An 18,223-nucleotide genomic window follows, 5' to 3' on the forward strand; every position below is an offset into this window, starting at 1 on the left:
TGGACTTGGGCCTTGTGATTGGCCCAATTGGTACTCTCAATGGATCTTCATTATGTTGCGCCGCATCACACATTATACCGCCAATGTGTACCGTAAGTGCACCCCTAACACACCAAAACTCTCAGAAAGAACAGATCATGCGATGAATCATTCCAGAATACGAATCACGCTCAAAATACACAGATCACACATCTCAGAAGCCAATAAATCATGGAATCCATAATAAGAATTACTCACAACTCACAAGTCCAACAATCCACAAATAAAGGTTCACAGACCATCAAACAAAGCCATAACCCCAAGAAATTCACAAGATTCCAACACCAAATCATATATATAGATCATGAGTGAAAATAGGTTTAGTGAGACATGGATGGTTACCTCTTGGAGCTCTTCTCAACCAAGCAATCCTCAAAACACCTCACAAAGCACCACCTCCTTCTTGATCATCTTTTTCCCAAGAAAGATCCCCAAAAGGATATAATGAGAACTTATAAAAGATTATGAAAGCATGATGAGAAATGATGTCTTCCTAAGGAGAAATACTTACCCAAGTGCTATAGACCTTAAAAGAGCAATCTTTGCTTGAAATCTTGAAGGTTGAAGTGTAGGATATGCTTAGGGTTCTTTAGAGGTGAAAGGAGTAGGATGAAATGTATTTTGCAGGAAAAAGGAAAGAGAGATAGGGTTGTAAGTACAAGACTTTTATATGAGTAGGGAAAATCATTACATACACAATATATGTATCATATTAGGGTATTAAAATAAGACATGAGCTTATTTGTAAGAAATGGGTCTTCCTTACCCAGTATTAATTTAGTGAATATAAATATGGTCCTTCCAATGATTTGGCCATTACATAATTAATATATTTGTAAGGAATAGAAAGGAATCCAATTAAAGAACATCCCTTACAAAATTAATTCAAGGAAATTGGTTCTTGGATTAAATAAATCATTCCGGATGGGAAATATATTTATCTATGAAAAGGTCGGAGCCCAATTAAATTAAATTAATTACACGGTAGAATTAATTACCGGGTTTTAAGGCATGAATTAAATACGGGGTATTACATAAGGTTAGAGTCAGGTTTCCACTGTGAATGAGAATTTGTGGGAAGTGTTCAGTTGAGGTATACTGTTCATTACGGTCTGAATACAAAGGACCCTGTCCCATTATGATGTTGTTGTGCTTCCATATATTTTTACTTTACCTAATATTTTAATTGAGTTTCCTAAATCAAGGCATTGCAGCCGAGTTTTGAAAATTGGTAAAGTATTATTATATCATCTTTTTCAAAAAAATATATATATATATATATTTTCGGGGCAAGCAGTCCCTTACTTAGCAAGTGTTACTAACCCCTTACTTTCTTGTTGTGTTTTTGAAATCTCTAAATGAGTAGCAGGTGATGTTTGACATGGTTTGCTGTGAGAGTGTGGTAGACCGAGATCCCGAGGGCTTCCAATGCTTAGAAAATTTTATGTAATAGGGATTTCTGATGTTATTTCAATTAAGACTATTGAACTATGTTTTATTTTGGATTGTTTTGGTTTAGCCTTGCATCTATCCAAGTAGGGTTAGGTGTGGTAGTAATACCCTCATTTAAGTATTGTATGTTTCCATAATGATCTTAGTAAATTATTAAGAAAAAAAAAATTTAAGGAAAATTTGGTCTAAATTTGATCATGAAAAATTGGGGGTGTTACAGTGAATGTGGTGGATAGGGGTAGGGGGGAGGATATTGATAGGCATAGGGTAGGTAGTATGGTGGAGGTGGATAAGGTGGATGTGGTGGATGGTAGTAAGGGTCTCTATTACGGGGTGAGTACCCGTAAGGAGGTCTATCATCTTGTGGTGGAGGATGTTCCATATGCTTGACAATTGCACTTACAAACAATGGTGAAACAAAGAAACGGAGCACAAGAGGTAGATTGCGTGGTTAACTCAAAATGTGTGTGTGTGAGCAAGTATGAGATGAAATGAAGTGATCAATGGTAAAACAACTAAAAAAAGAAAAATAATCAAACAAACAAATTGTCTACGTAGTCAAAGTAGAAGGTCTAATCTACACCGTTTGCCATCCCTAGCAACGGTGCCATTTTGAAGGAGTAGTTTTAGTGGAGTGGAAGAGTTAAAACGGAGATGTAATCCCTGAGTGTCGTGTTCTCGACGGATGACAAATTCAAGAATTTAAACGATCCATAATAGACTACTAAGACAATTTGAAGGGAAGGAAGTAGCAAAGCATTTGAAAAGGCAAAGTTTCAACACAACCAAGAAAACAAGTAGAGTAAACGAATTAGATTGGATTCTCCTGAACTTTTTGCACTTAGCGGACTACAGTAGGAATCAAAATGACAATTAAATCACCTAAGGAAACTATTCGCACTACACCGAGTGGCGTCACACTTGGACTCTCAAGTCCTCATTCGGTTGAGGCATTCTATCGAACACATGGTCTACGAGTTTCCTTCGGACCTCATCCTCCCAGATCGAGGGCGGGAGATGTGGGTTTACCTAGGCTCTCGCACACTTGCGATATCTCGCCAAGTGTGTGACCCTAACCCTTGATGCCATGGGGTCGTCAACTCATCAAGATCAAGCATGATCATACCCATAAAAAAGGCAAACCAATGTCAATTCAATCACCAATTAGGAATTCATTTCAAAAGTGCAAAAGCCTTAGGTCTCCCAATCCAATCGTAATCTAATTAGCCACTCAAATTCATAATCAAAGCTAACATTACTTCAATTTCAATTCCAAACGTAAAATTGCAAAACGAACAATATTCAAGATAAAGCTTCAATGTAGCAATTGAAATTACAAACTAGGAAATGAAAGTGTTACCAATTGATGCCTACAATCCAATATAAGTTTGGTTCCCCTCAAGATCTTCTTCAATCCTTGAACTCTTCAACTTTCTCTCTCTCGAACCCTAAGCAAAAGCTCTCTAATATGAAAATCTAAAAATAAAACTGAAGTGAAACTCTCTAATTTGCTAAAATGTCCTTTTTATAGTTCCCGCGCTCTCCTTTTAGTGGCTCGTCCACGCCTGTCCACGCGTAGACACAAGCGTGGGGGATTTTGGAAACTTCCCATGCCTGTCTCCACGCATGGGACAGATGTGGAGAGGTTGTTTCCCTTCTCCTTTTGCTTCTTCACTTGCGCGGGTTAGTTTTGAATGTGCCACAGTCTATCCATCTTCTAATTGATCCTTCACCTCATCTTGTTACCTCTTTGTGATCCCGAACCTATTAAATTCCTTCCAAAACATTCTAAGGGTAGCATTCTCGCAATTGTTAGCACATCCAATCATAAATACCATAAATTGTTTCACATAAAGGCATAAATCATTGTTACACAACCCCTTAATGGACCCTAACCATAGGTACCTTTGGCACCTATCATTCATTTAGATAGATATATGGGGGCTCATCCTTTTGCTTGTCATCTCTTTGGTCTCTTTCATTTTCGTTGGGATAGGTGACTTCCTTCATAGGCTTTTCATGATCCATGATGTCATTTGGAGTGGATGTTGCCTTCGGTAGTTCATTCCCACTTATCAAAGTGGTGGCATTTGTTTACAGTTCATTGTTTGGTATGATCCTCTTCATCAATTTAGTAACATTGTCATCCACAACACTCTTTAAAAGTTGAGGTGTATCATGCTTGAAAGAATTCAACTGCTCCTCAATTTCTTCCCTCATGGAGGCTTTAAAGCTCATCAAGTCCTCCTTGTGTTGAAGTACGAGGCTTTCAACTCTCTTTTGAATATCCTCACACTCCGTGTCTTGGTGAATGAGGGTTTGTGGATGGGGTTGGGATTCATTTGTGCTGAGTATGATGCGGGTCATAAGAGTATGTGGCATCTCTTCTTTCAAGTTGATAAGGTGAGGGTGGGTATGGATATAGAGGTGGATAGTGGTATGGTGGTGGATGTGGATAATGATATGGGGGTGGTGGGTAGTGATATGAGGGTGAAGGATAAGCATGTGTAAAGGGAGAACAATGGGGGTGTTCTTCATACGTGTGAGGTGGAAGATGTCTCCATGATTCTCCTCCATGGGGTGGATACCTATGAGGATGTGCATTCTCATACATTGGTGAGCTCCTTTGGTACATTTCATAAAACAATCATGCACAAAGCTTCACCAAACAAGTGCTTTGCAACTAAAAGTAGTTGGAAGTGAGCCAAAAGATATGCAAAAAACAAGTATACCCACTTTCCAATCAAGTAACCAAGTGTAGAAATATGTACAAAACAAGAAAAATAGCAAGGAAAAGTAAATGAGCAATCCTAGAATTCTTGTCAATACGCTCCTGGATGTCAAAGAAAAAACACTCAACCCAATCACCGTTTGCCATCCCCGGCAACGGCGCCATTTTGATGACTGTAGTTTAGTAGGATGGAAAATTGTAAACGGAGATAGAATCCGCGAGTGTCGATCTCACGAGGATGACAAACTGGAGCTAAGTAGAGTGTATGTCATAGGTGTGTGTCACCAAGAGTTTTTAGGAGCAAAGCAATGTAAAGGAGCATTTGGAATGAAATGTTTACAAACGTAAAGAACATTAAAGTAAAAGCATAAGGAAGCAATTAAAACGGGGAGTTGGATTCAATCACTTGAGCTTATGCATGCATTAGGCTATGGTGGACTTGATATGATGCAAATCATGTCTAGACTTAAGGGAGTCAAAGGCACCATCACCAAGTTACGTAGAACTTGGACTCTTATGTCCTCAATCGGCTAAGGCATTTTATCAAACACTTGGTCTACCACTCCTTCCAGACCTAGTCCTTTCGGATCGTAGGGCGAGAATGTGAATAAGTAATACTACATGAAGTCACGACCGATCGCTAACTCCACTCTAATACTCCTCACTCATCCCGGGCGGCAATGAGCAAGAATCAATACTCAACATCATCCATACTAAAGTATTTAAGACACAATTGCATGAATCTCACCTCTTTAACATTGAAAGGTCAAGCATGCATAATCTCTATATCATCAAATCCAACTCCTACGGATTCTAGCCACAAATCATTATGTAATTAAAGCTCAATTGCAGGAAATCAAGTTTAGCAAGAATGAAAGATGAAATGAAGATGAAGTAGAAGATGAATACCAAACTTGAATCCACAATTGCAATCTTCAATTACACAAATTGGAATGAAGATCTCCACAATCAAGGAGACTTGTAAATTCTCCTCCAATCTAGATCTTTTCTTACACTTGGAATTGAAGTTCAAGGATGTAGCTAGGTGAATCTAAACCTATTTTAGAGAGAGAAATATCGACTCTAAAAGCACCGGAAATTACAATAAATAAAAGACTAGATATCAATTTAAAATCCCGCCAAAGAATTTTATAACCGTAGAATTCTGGGCGGCGTACGAGCTGGCATACGCTCGTACGCCCCCTCGTAAGAACTCACTTTTCAGCTTATTCTCGTCCACACGTGTGGATTGGGTCTTGGAACTTACTATTTCCCATCCACGACCCGTCCACAATCGTGGACACTGTATCTCCTTTGCACTTCATCCGGTATGCTCCGTTTCAAGCCCATATGCCATCCGTTATGCCCCGGACCTTCAAAAACACTCAAATGCACACATTTGGAGGGCTTGACAACACATTAGCAAATTTCTAAGCATTTACATCATCAATCAACCACAAAAAATCATAATTAAGTACAACACGACTCCTTAATGACCAATAAAATAATGTGTCTTTAGCACTTATTATCCACATAGATCTGCACTATTGTAATGTGTTTGCCAATTGTTTTCACAAACAAGGTGAAATGATAGTTTTTAGCGGTGGTGTGTTAAAACGAAGATGTAACTCCCCGAGTGTCGTGGTTTCAAAGGAGGCGAACCGGAGGTCCTAAAGGAATGCATTGTGTTCCCATTGTGCACACACATTAAAAATCAATTGTTGTTCAAGTCCTATCCAACTAATGCCATCAATTAAACGAATCAAATCAATTAAAAGAATTAGGGAGTGAACTGCTGTACATCATGATGCTTCCTCGTGTGACAATTGCAAGGGAGGATTGACTTGCTAGGTTGGTTATTCTAGAATATCTAGTTTAGTGTTTTTCCCCATTTAGTCTACTAAGTCTCTCTAGCATTGGAGTGCTTTTAGGCAACCAAGAGGTCTAGAGGCATTTTATCAAACACTTTGCCTACAACACCTCCCTACTAATCCTATTCAAGATCTACATAGGAAATCATGATTGAGTGGAGCTTGCAATAACTCTAGCACTATCATGCCAAGGTTAAAGCCTTAGAACATTCAAGAGATGGCCAAAACTCATAGAATACAAACAAATCAACAATCATAAACAAGACTAATAAATCTAACTCAAGCGAATCAATCTCCTCAATAGGAACCATAGATCTACACTTAGCATCATGATCTTGCACAATTCAATCCCTATTTAGGATCTAGTTACTCATAACTAGTAATTGAAATCACAAAATCCAAAATCATACAAGGAATTGAAATAGAAATCTAAATTGCAATAGAATCAAAGGTAGATTTGTAGATTACCTACTAAAGATCAATTGTAGAATTCAAAAGCAAACTTCAAAGTAGATTGTCTCCTCAACTTGAAATCAAAAGATGAAATCTCTAACTTTTGCTCTCCCTTCTCTCTACAATGTTTAGAGGTAAAAAATGTAATCTAAAATTGTAATCTGAACTCCACTAAAATTTCCAAAGTTAAGTCTTAAATAACTTCCCCAAAATTGCCTTTGCCACTTAATTTTCCTGGGATGCTCCGCCCATGCACGTGTCCACACGTGGACACAAGTGTGGGAGCTCTCTAGACTTCTCCCACGCCTTGTCCATGCATAGACAGGTCTGCATACTTCTCCGAGCTTTTCTCCTTTCCTTCGTTTTGCTTGCCAAGTTTACATGCTTTGTATTTTCATCTCCGAAACCTATAAAACCATTCAAATGTGCCATAAATAGAGCTTGCAATAGATTTATACATTAGAGCTTAGAAACGCCATAAATAGTTCACTAAAGGATGAAAAATCGTTCCTAAATTACCCCAACTTTGAACCTTAATATAGTTATCTTTAGTGCTTATCACAAGGTCATATCAACTTTTCCTCGCTTATAGCCCTGGCGTAGTAGGTATTGTGTCAGCCTTTCATACCATGCTTGTGGAGCTTGTTTCAAGCCATAAAGAGCTTTCTTCAGCTTATATACGTGGTCTGGATATTTTGGATCCTCGAATCCCTTAGCTTGAGCAACATAAAGTAGTTTGACTGTCTGACTCCTCAGGTTCATCATCAATTATGACATTTATTGTTTCCATAATCACATAAGATTTCCTGTTATACACTACAAAAGCCCAACTATTTGGTGAGTATCCTAAGAACACTCCATCGTCGCTTTTAGACTCAAATTTTCCCCTTTGTTCTCGGCCAGCCAAAATAAAGCACTTAGTACCAAACACATGAAAATATTTAAGGTTAGGCTTCTTACCCTTCCATAGCTCGTATGGTGTTTTGGTTGTGCCAGGTCTTAGATAGATTCGGTTTACGGTGTGGCATGCAGTATGGACTACTTCAGCCCAAAATTGTTGTGGTAATCGACTGGCATTTAGCATGACACATAAGCAATTTCTTGAAGCGTCCTGTTACATATAAAATCAATAGTTATCAGAAGATAGTGTACCTTCCATCACAGTATGGTTCGACTTGTCAAGTACTTGGCATTGATCTTTATTGAAGCACATTTTCCAGTTTTGGCCACACAGTTGGCTGATACTTATAAGATTTACTTACCGTGAACTAATAAGACATCATCCAGATGAGGTAGACCAGGCACATTTAGTGTACTTATTCCAATGATTTTTCCTTTCTGTCCATTTCCAAATCTGACTGATCCACTGTGTGAGGTAACATTGCATATATGACAAACATTTCCTGTCATATGTCTGGAACAGCCACTATCGAAGTACCATTGAGACTCAGTTAAGCCAGCTGACAACACAATTGTGGGATAACATACTATGTCAGCCTTTCTAACCCATATCTGTCTCTTGCATGGAGTGATGTTCTTCATTCGATATTTTTCCTCTCTTTGATCCCTGTAGACGATGTAGCATTCCGATTGTGTATGTCCTTTAATGTGGCAGTAATGCCTCAGTGGAGCTTCTATTAGAATTGAGGTTGAGTCAAAAGTTGATCCTTTAACAAACATTGTATTTGTCTTTGTAGGTAAAGTTCTTTCGAACCCTAATCCAATCCTGTTGTTGGATGCCTTTCAGCCAGAATCTAAGTATCTCATCTAGAGTTGATGTATTAGCCATCATTTTAATGTTGCACTTTAGTTCCTCCAATTCCCTCATCAGCTTACATACTCGAGCCTTGATCTAATTGATCATATTGCTTCAGATCCTCATTCAGTTTCTTGTTAGTCTTGAGAAGTAGTTCCCAGCTAGACACAAGTTTGGCATATTCCAGTTCCAACTTAGAGTGCATTTCCTCAAACTCGTCTGAGGATATGTAATCTTCTTCATCTGAATCATTTAATTCATCAGTTGAGGCAAGAAATGCAACGAAGTTACTAGTACTTTCATCAGTCAAACGGTCAGCTTCTCCTTCATCTTTATCACTCAAAGTAGTGGCTGGCATATACTTCTTTCTTTTCAAATATGTAGGACATTCGACTTGAATGTGATCAAACCCCTCACATTCTCTACACTGAATTGATCTATTAAGAGATTTAGATGAGGTTGATGGAGAGGTCTTCTATTGTCCAGACCTAGAGAATTGTCAGTGGAGTTATGTAACACCCCTCGGGCCGGCTTACCGTACATCCTGAGGAGTCTGGTTTGCCGTACAACCCAAGGTGTTACCGCCACACCCAAAACAAGTTCTATCATCCCTTTGACAGACCCCGCTTCAGGTGCACAGGCTAAAAGAAACTTACTCAACACACACAGTCACTCACTTTGAAATAACATACAAGATATATATATATATATAAATATTTACAAAGTAAGTACCGGAAATTTTTGCCTAACGGCCAACATAAGTTTAAAGCCATACATGTCCCCACTAACCAAGATCAGTCACTCCCCTGGCTACAAAATATATTTACACACAAGGAATAAACCCCTACAGACCTTCTGTGCATCCTGCTTACACGATCTGGAGATACGTCGGACCCTCTGTGCATCCTGCTTACACGATCTGGAGATACGTCGGACCCGTAAACTCACCCCCGGACAAGATGCCATTCCCCTTCGTACCATGTGATATGGTCTAGGAAAAGATGCCATTCCCCTTCGTACCATGTGATATGGTCTAGGAACCGGGAAGCGACTATGACCATAGACCACTCCTCCCAACTCTCGGGAGGACTCGGGTCCCAAGGGTAAGGATAATAAACTATAAACTCTAGGGGTTACTTCCTACCAGCACCTCGATGGGGTAAAAACCAAAAGTGGCCTGTACGTCAGGACCCTCAGGAATAGGAAGAACACTATTTACTGCCGGTGAGCTATTGGGAGCTGTAGGAGCATAGCCAGGCGCATAAGGGTCAGCGCCACTCATCTGCTGTACAAAAACGTCGTAGTCCATGCCACGACCTACACCTTCCGACGAACTAGGGGAGTTCGTCGGACTGCAAGAACTAACGCTGAACTCCATCTGAAAGCAACACATTGAAGTGTAGTTAGCGCGACGGCTAAGCAAGGAGATCCGTGGATCGCCCAAACTTAACTAAAGGTTTTCTAAAACATATATTTTTGATTAAAGTATAACAACACAGTGAAACATATACGTACGTAGAAGAAATCATATCACTTAGTCAAATTGGACTTCTCTTACAAATAGGAAATAATATTTTCCTCCAGTCAAACCTGTAGTTATTCAAACTAGTTTTCAACCGTTCCTCTCAAGGAGCTTTCCATCAATTTCCATCTCATCTCCGCTACAGAGTAGCCATATCTCCTTACAAAAATTCACTTAGTTTCTTCTTCGAAAGTGTGAGGCCTTTGGAGCACTCTAATTGTCTCCCTCTTTGACCACTTGGATCATTGATCGGGGTAGTGGTCGTTCCCCGATCTAACGCTGATCCCTTGGCACCAGGTACGTTAAAATGATTCCCAGTCGGCCTAACCGGGTCCGTTAAAACGAAACCTGCCCGCAATAATCGGGGTATCTATACCTTAAGTGTGCACACCCCCGTGGGAATACCGCATCCGACGAGTTATATAGTACCCAGCGACTAGACGTCGCATAAGTATGAATTGGATGTCATACGGCACAACATTTAATATGTAACAACCGCTGGGCAAGGGCACTTCATGCAGAGCATATGCCACCCGTGGGTTAGTCAAGGTCCTCCTCCTCTTGCTCAGAAACTAAGGTTTTCCTTCTCTTTTCTCTTTAACGACATTGGTTTTAACCATTTCTTTTCAGAAATTTCAGCTTGGCGCAGTCTGAAAGATCGAGCCGGTAAGAATAGTTCCCGAACTCTTTTTCACTTGAAATTTTTTTGGTAGAACCCTAACTCATAGTACTTGATGTTCATAAAAAGTTTTGGTCATCTAGGTTCACGAATTTACACAGAAAATTCCCTTTTTGCCCTTGGCAGTGTGCTGTCCGGATTTTTCTTCTCTCTGGACCAGTTTTGGAAAATAATTTTGAAACCACACTTATACTACTCCAAAAATTATGAAATTTTTATGGTAGCATCTACACGTATAGAACTACATGTATAAAAAAAATTGGATCAAAATACCTTACCGATTTGTCCCAGAAATTCACGGAAGTTACTGCCAGAGACTAGTTAAATTTCTTGTCAATATTTTCACAAGTGTAACCTATATGGGCATAAATATGATTTATACATACACCTTATATACACCATATACAGGCAACTTATACTAAACATTTTTACTAAATTTCACCAAGTCACAATCAACCATCAATTATTCAAATTTGAGCAATCTAGTCCAACTTAAGGGAACTCCTTACCTCCAAAGTAGTTAATATTGTCTTAAAGATGCTTTTGGTGGATTTTCCCCAATTCCTTCTTGAAACCCTAGCTCCCAATTCATCATCATAACAACAAGATTCAAGAAATCAAGACTTAGATTCTTAATCTAGGAAAGGAAATAAAGCTATCTACCGAATAAAATTAAAGTTTTACCGAATCTTTGATGAAGATGTGAAGAAGGATTGGTTATGGAGTTCTTAAGACTTGAGGTTGAAGATGAAGAAAATTCCCTCCTTTTCCTCTCCCTTGTTTCGGCCAAATGGGGAAAATGAAGACCAAAACTTCATTTCCCACTTATATAATAATATTTAGGGGTGGATTAAAGTGACAAGTGTCACAATCCTAGAAATCTTGGAAAGGATTAAAGTGACAAGTGTCACAATCCTAGAAATCTTGGAAAAAATTAAAGTGACAAGTGTCACAATCCTAGAAATCTTGGAAAAAATTAAAGTGACAAGTGTCACAATCCTAGAAATCTTGGAAAAAATATCTTAACATGGACTGTTTGGGGTTAAAACAGATGAAATTTTGGTAGGAAATAATTTAAATAGAATATTCTTGAAACTAAAATTTTATTCCAGTCAAAAGCTCCAATTTGGGCTAGGTTCGGTACACCGCAGAATCTTCGCGATGTACGATCAAAAATAAATTTTTGCTGCTATGGGCTAATTTAATTCAATAGGAAATTCAAAAATAATGGTATGGTGTCTAGAAATCCCTTTTCTAGGACAAACGAGTCCAAATACTAGTTCCTAAATAAATTTTTTTTTTTTTTTTTACGGTTCGTGACCGGCACGAACGATCACAGCTTGATAACAACTATATTTCCTTATAAAAATCCTTTTGACGCATCGGTCACTCATCTCAGGTATGTCTTAGCTTAAAACATATTTCTCGAACCTTAATCTGATCCGGAAATGACGAGGGGTTACAGTCTACCCTCCTTAAACAGGTTTCGTCCCCGAAACTTCGGTCTTAACATCTAAGGTTTCAGGGTAAGCTACTCACAATAGAATAGATGTAGCAAATTAGCACATAATTAACTTAGGCATACCACAAGTAGGTTGATCCTACATACCTTAGTCAAACAATTCGGGATACCGTTCCCTCATGACATCTTCCAACTCCCAGGTGGCTTCTTCCACCAAATGGTTGGACCACAATACTTTGACCATTTTTATGGACCTTTTTCGGGTATCTCGGGTCTTAACATCCAAGATTTTCACCGGTCTTTCCTCATAAGATAAGTTCACATCCAGAGTCATCTCCTATAGGAATTATCGTATGCCTGTTATAACATAACCTTAATAATCTTTATAGTTCAATCCAAGAGTTTTACTCACCTCGGGTTGAAGCACATGTGAATCATCGCGTACATATTTTCTCAATTAGGACACGTGGAACACGTTATGAACTCGATCTAGCACAGCAGGTAGTGCTAATCGGTAAGCTACTTCCCCAATTCTTTCTAGTACTTCATACGGTCCAATGTACCTTGGACTCAGTTTCCCCTTCTTCCCAAATCTCATTACTCCTTTTGTAGGAGATATCTTTAGTAATACCTGCCAATAGTGAAACTCTCAGTTGTGGTTTTCTCATTTCTAACAGTCATCCTAATATAAAAATGATTGTCTTACCCTATCACCCTCTTGGAATTCAACTGATTGTCTCTTTAAATCAGCATACGACTTCTGCCGGTCCTGTGCGGCCTTCATTCTTTCCCGAATCAATTTGATCCTTCCTGTCATTTCTTGCAGATATTCAGGTCCTAGTATCACAGGACTAACCAAATCTTCCCAACAGAGTGGACTCCTGCACTTTTGTCCATACAAGGCTTCATACGGTGACATTTGGATACTGGCATGGTAACTATTATTGTAAGAAAACTCAATTAAATCCAAATGTTCATCCCACGATCCTTGGAAATCTAGTGCACAAGCCCTTAACATATCCTCCAAAGTTTGTATGGTCCTCTCGGTTTGCCCATCAGTCATAGGATGAAAGGCAGTACTGAATTTCAATGCTGTACCCAGAGCTGCTTGTAAAGCTTGCCAGAACTGAGACAAGAATCGGGAATCCCTGTCCGAAACAATGTCCTTGGGTACTCCATGATACTTAACAACTTGGCTCACATACGCTTTTGCCAACTGAGTCATAGTCCAGGTGTCTTTCATGGCAATAAACCTTGCTGTCTTGGTAAGTCTGTCAACGATTACCCATATTTTATCTTTTCCTGACCTTGTTAGTGGCAGTCCTCCCACAAAGTCCATAGAGACAGAATCCCACTTCCATTGAGGTATCTCTAGAGGTTGTAGTAGGCCTTTTGGCTTACTCCTTTCTGCTTTAACTTTTTGACAGTTTAGACATTTAGCAACGAATTCCGCAACATCCTTCTTCATACCTGACCACCAGAAGTTCTGTTTCAGGTCTTTGTACAGTTTGTCCCCTCCAGGATGAACTGAATAGGGTGTATAATGGCCTTCTTTCATTAATTGTTCCATTATTTTCTTACAACCGGTAGGTATAACCCACCTACCTTGGAATCTCACACTACCATCTGCGTATAACTCAAATGGGCCATGTTTTCCATCAATCATTTTTCCCTTGATTTGGTTTAACCAGTTGTCCTCTCCTTGTGCTTGTTTGACTTCTTCGAATAGAGTTGGAGTGGCCGTCAGAGCACATAATTTCATTTCTTGTTCCACTTGTATGCTCATTTTTATTTCCAGATTAAGTCTCTGGAAATCCTTACATAACTGGTCAGGCAATACCCAAAGGGCATGATTTGATTTCCGGCTCAGTGCATCCGCTACCTTGTTTGCCTTACCTTCTTGATACTGGATCTCCAAATCATAATCCTTAATCAACTCTAGCCATCTTCTCTGTCTCAAATTTAGATCTCTCTGGGTAAAGATGTACTTTAAACTCTTATGATCTGTAAAAATTTTGCAAGTGACTCCATAGAGATAGTGTCGCCAAATTTTAAGAGCGAACACCACAGCTGCTAATTCCAGATCATGAGTTGGGTAGTTAACCTCGTGTGTTTTCAATTGACGAGATGCATAAGCTATCACTCTTCCATTTTGCATCAAAACACATCCCAATCCCTTGTGAGATGCATCCGTGTATAGTTCGTAACCTTCGGTTCCAATAGGTAAGGTTAACACTGGAGCAGTTGTTAACCTCTTCTTAAGTTCCTGGAATGCATGCTCGCATTCATCACTCCAGTTATACTTGGTTGTTTTCTTGAGTAGATTTGTTAATGGTTTGGCTATTTTTGAGAAGTCTTGTACAAATCTTCGATAATAGCCTGCCAAACCCAAGAAACTACGGACTTCTGTGATCGACTTGGGTGCTTCCCATTCAATTACAGCTCTGATTTTTGTTGGGTCCACTGCGACTCCTTCCTTGGTGATTACATGCCCAAGAAATGCTACCTCATTCTTCCAAAACTCACACTTGGACAACTTTGCAAAAAGTTTCTCCTCCCTCAATATCTGTAACACCGTTCTTAAATGTTTCTCGTGTTCCTTCAGTGTCTTTGAGTAGACCAAGATGTCGTCTATGAAGGCAACGACAAACTTGTCCATATATGGAAGGAGAATTCTGTTCATCAGGTCCATGAAGGTTGCCGGCGCATTCGTTACTCCAAACGGCATGACTGTGAATTCATAATGGCCATATCTTGTTCGGAATGCCGTTTTGGATATGTCCTGCTTCGCCACTCTCACCTGATGATACCCTGATCGCAAATCAATCTTGGAAAACACACCAGCCCCCCTTAATTGATCAAATAGGTCATCAATTCTGGGCAACGGGTACTTGTTCTTTACTGTAACCCGATTCAATTCTCTATAATCGATACACAGTCTTAGACTCCCGTCTTTCTTCTTTACAAATAATACTGGTGCGCCCCAAGGTGATATGCTTGGTCTAATGAATCCTTTTTCCAACAGCTCTGCCAGTTGGGCCTTCAACTCCTCCATCTCTTTTGGTGCCATTCTGTAAGGTGCTTTTGAGATGGGCGAGGTTCCTGGCACAAGATCGATATTGAATTCCACCTCTCTCTCGGGCGGCATCTCCGTAAGCTCATCGGGAAACACATCGGGAAACTCACACACAACAGGGATTTGATTGATCTCAGGTTCTTCTTTCTCAACATTGTGTACCAAGCAGAGGCACACATCACATCCCTTTTTAGCGTACTTCCTCAACTTCTGCATTGTCATTAACTTGGACTCAGGTGGTTTTGCAATCCCTCGGTAGGATATTCTTCTCCCCTTCGGCCCACGCAAAACTACTTTCCTCTCGTTACACTCTATTCGGGCTCTGTATTTCTCCAACCAGTCCATTCCCAATACTACATCCAGACCTTCTAGTTCAAATCGAATGAGATTCCCGAGGAAGTTAACTCCGGTTATTTCTATCGAAACATTCTCATACCCATCTTTACATGCTACTACTAGTCCTGAAGCAGTTTTCACATTCAAATCTAATCTAGCGGTAGGCTCTAGTTTCAATTTATCAGCAAATATAGAGGATATAAAAGAATTAGTAGCTCCAGTATCAAACAATACCAAACCAGGCACTGAGTTTATCGGAAATATACCAGTTACAACGTCGCCAGTTTGAGCTTGCGTGTGGTTGACGACGTAAATTCGGCCTTGGTTCCCCGTGCTGCTTTCTTCCACTGGTGCTTTTCCTTTGTTGCTGGGACCTGCAGAGATATTTAATGGTCTGCCCCTATTGACTTGTGGCGTGTTAGATCCCTTGCTTCCAGTCTCGGTGGGTTTTTGGTTGTTCCTCCCATTGAATCCTCTCCCTGGACTGTTATTCTGTGAGTTCGTCCGAGAATTATCTACCTTGGATTGGCACTCGTTGGCTTTGTGTCCTAAGAGACCGCACTTGTAGCACCTGATCCTCATTCCTTGGCAATTTTCCCCAGGATGATTTCGTCCACACCTTCGACAATTAAATTGTTTCCCTTGACTTGCTCCTTCCCTCCTTCCTACCTGCCTTGAGTAGGATCCTGATTGGGTAGGCTTCTGACTCTCCCCCTTAGATGTTCCTGACCTATCATCAGCTTTTCTCTTTTTCCGACCATAGACTTCTTGCTGATCTAAATACACTTGATAATGATCCGATGCTCTGTTGTATGCTTCCCTGAGAGTAGAGCACATAAATGGTGCGATTGCACTTCTCACTCCCCAATCTAACCCCCTTACAAATCGCCTCGCCTTGCTTGCCTCATCGGGTACGATATCTTGCGCAAATCTCATCAACTCCACATACTTACCATGATAATCTTGCACCGTTGTTCCCTGTTGTTTCAACCGCAAGAATTCTTCACACTTGATGCCCTTAATTCGTTCGGTATAGAATTGACCTCTTAATTCCGTTTTGAACTCTTCCCAGCCAAACCCTGGGCCTTGCAGAAGATCTGGTCCCACCATTGACCACCAATCATCCGCAGCTTTGGTCAGGTAGTATACTGCAGAAGACACCCGCTGCTCCTCGGGACAATTCACAGCGTTTAGCAGTTTGTCAAAGGTTCGGATCCATTCTTCAAGGATCACCGGGTCTTCCTCCCCTGCATAGAACGGTGGTTGTCTAGCTGCTATAGCTTTAGTAACATCAACCCGTGGTTGCACTGGGGCTTGATTATGAGCTTGCTGAGCCATCATGAACTCAGCCATCTGTTCCATTGCCATAGCCATACGGTCCATTGCCGAGACATCGCTGCTATCCCCAGCAGGTACGTTTCGCCTAGGAGGCATTTTACTAGACGACAAACACAAGTTAGTGTCAAAAGGGTAAGAATTCTTAAGAAGTTAACTAGCTAAGCGGTTAGCCTAGTAACTACTCAAGTCTTAAAGGGCAACTTCCCCCTATTTCAACCAGATGCTTCGCTTAGCATAGCAATTAGTCATGCACTATGCTATCAACCCTACTTGCAATACTCATGAGCAATGATTAACACATGCAAGCAATCACAATTACATACCAAATAATTCAATCAACCAGAATCAAGAGATTCTGTAAAGTACAGATGAGGTACCCCCTTTATGCTGCCTGGTTTCCTGCTCTGCTCCAGAAGCTCATACTTAACCCTAGCTGAAATAGTGACTTAGGGCAGTTTTAACAACTTAAGCTGACTCAAATTAAGGCTTTGGCACAACCTAGGTTATGACACTACCTAGGCTCTGATACCACTTTGTAACACCCCTCGGGCCGGCTTACCGTACATCCTGAGGAGTCTGGTTTGCCGTACAACCCAAGGTGTTACCGCCACACCCAAAACAAGTTCTATCATCCCTTTGACAGACCCCGCTTCAGGTGCACAGGCTAAAAGAAACTTACTCAACACACACAGTCACTCACTTTGAAATAACATACAAGATATATATATATATATAAATATTTACAAAGTAAGTACCGGAAATTTTTGCCTAACGGCCAACATAAGTTTAAAGCCATACATGTCCCCACTAACCAAGATCAGTCACTCCCCTGGCTACAAAATATATTTACACACAAGGAATAAACCCCTACAGACCTTCTGTGCATCCTGCTTACACGATCTGGAGATACGTCGGACCCGTAAACTCACCCCCGGACAAGATGCCATTCCCCTTCGTACCATGTGATATGGTCTAGGAACCGGGAAGCGACTATGACCATAGACCACTCCTCCCAACTCTCGGGAGGACTCGGGTCCCAAGGGTAAGGATAATAAACTATAAACTCTAGGGGGTTACTTCCTACCAGCACCTCGATGGGGTAAAAACCAAAAGTGGCCTGTACGTCAGGACCCTCAGGAATAGGAAGAACACTATTTACTGCCGGTGAGCTATTGGGAGCTGTAGGAGCATAGCCAGGCGCATAAGGGTCGGCGCCACTCATCCGCTGCACAAAAACGTCGTAGTCCATGCCACGACCTACACCTTCCGACGAACTAGGGGAGTTCGTCGGACTGCAAGAACTAACGCTGAACTCCATCTGAAAGCAACACATTGAAGTGTAGTTAGCGCGACGGCTAAGCAAGGAGATCCGTGGATCGCCCAAACTTAACTAAAGGTTTTCTAAAACATATATTTTTGATTAAAGTATAACAACACAGTGAAACATATACGTACGTAGAAGAAATCATATCACTTAGTCAAATTGGACTTCTCTTACAAATAGGAAA

The 18,223-nt window shown here is 40.4% G+C and overlaps 1 long non-coding RNA gene across 1 annotated transcript; it reads right to left on the minus strand.

Annotated features, from left to right (window-relative positions):
- Positions 1-9,429: 9,429 nt before the first annotated feature.
- Positions 9,430-11,304, minus strand: LOC116021307. Its single transcript, XR_004098969.1, has 3 exons — positions 11,188-11,304; positions 11,013-11,079; positions 9,430-9,680 (listed from the first exon to the last, which is right to left on the minus strand). It is a non-coding gene; the product is annotated as an uncharacterized LOC116021307 (long non-coding RNA).
- Positions 11,305-18,223: the final 6,919 nt, after the last annotated feature.

Source organism: Ipomoea triloba, chromosome 5 (assembly GCF_003576645.1).
Source record: "Ipomoea triloba cultivar NCNSP0323 chromosome 5, ASM357664v1".
Taxonomy (NCBI): Eukaryota; Viridiplantae; Streptophyta; class Magnoliopsida; order Solanales; family Convolvulaceae; genus Ipomoea; species Ipomoea triloba.